At 49.0% G+C, this 878-nt stretch overlaps 1 protein-coding gene across 35 annotated transcripts in view; it reads left to right on the top strand.

Annotated features, from left to right (window-relative positions):
* Kalrn (kalirin, RhoGEF kinase) overlaps window positions 1-878 on the top strand; it is a 604205-nt gene that overhangs the window by 59373 nt on the left and 543954 nt on the right. The window lies entirely within an intron of this gene.

Below are 878 nucleotides of genomic sequence, written 5' to 3'. Positions count from 1 at the left end.
GTGCGTATCTGGTTGTGTGTCCTTCTGTGTATGGGTGTATGTATATAAGTGTGTGTGTGTGTGTGTGTGTGTGTGTGTGTGTGTGTGTGTGTGAGAGAGAGAGAGAGAGAGAGAGAGAGAGAGAGAGAGAGAGAGGGAGAAAGGTACAGCAGAGATGGGAGTGTGGGGGGAAATAAATAAGTGGGCATGGAGCAACAGCAAGCAGCAAACCTATAGCAGATAAAAGAAGGGCTGTTTTTCTGGGGACATGTGTGACCCAGCTGGGGATGGGGAGCACAGAATCGTTTGGGGGACACCTGCACAGCACAGTCACATTTCTTGTTGGGGTTTCACCAGAGAGGAGACTGGTCCCTGCAGCTGGAAGCTGGGGCAGACCCATGCAGACTCCTATCTCAGTACAGCTCTGTGAGCATAGGTGGATTTGTGTGTTCCTCTGAGCTTGTTTCCCCATCTGTGAAATGGGCATTCTGGGGCCCATCTGCCATGGTTGTCATTTAACTCCTGCAGGTAAAACATACCATCACAGGTAGTGTGCGCACTGGGCACTCAATGCAGAGTTCCTCCCTCTGTGCCTGGCTCTCAGCACCATGGAGTTACAGCACTTGTCCTGGGGACAGCTCCCTTTGTGGCCTGTCTGTAGATGGAGTCTGTGAGAATGTGTGGTTAGGAAAAGGAAAAGGAGTTACTCTGACCTTAATACATGTCAGCCGCATTTATTACTGCAGTCAAATATCCTGGCACTATCACGCAAGCACAGACCCTCCACTGTAAAGAAAGACCACTAGGAACTTTGTGTAGTAATTGGTTTCTGAAATGTTGGCTGTGCATTTGAGAGCTTTGGCTCCTTTAAGAAGTTTTGGCAAGAGTGAGACAAAATC

This window comes from Mus musculus, chromosome 16 (genome assembly GCF_000001635.26).
Source record: "Mus musculus strain C57BL/6J chromosome 16, GRCm38.p6 C57BL/6J".
Lineage (NCBI taxonomy): Eukaryota > Metazoa > Chordata > Mammalia > Rodentia > Muridae > Mus > Mus musculus.
The sequence above is the reverse complement of the archived record's forward strand: the minus strand, read 5'-3'. Positions and strand labels throughout refer to the sequence as shown.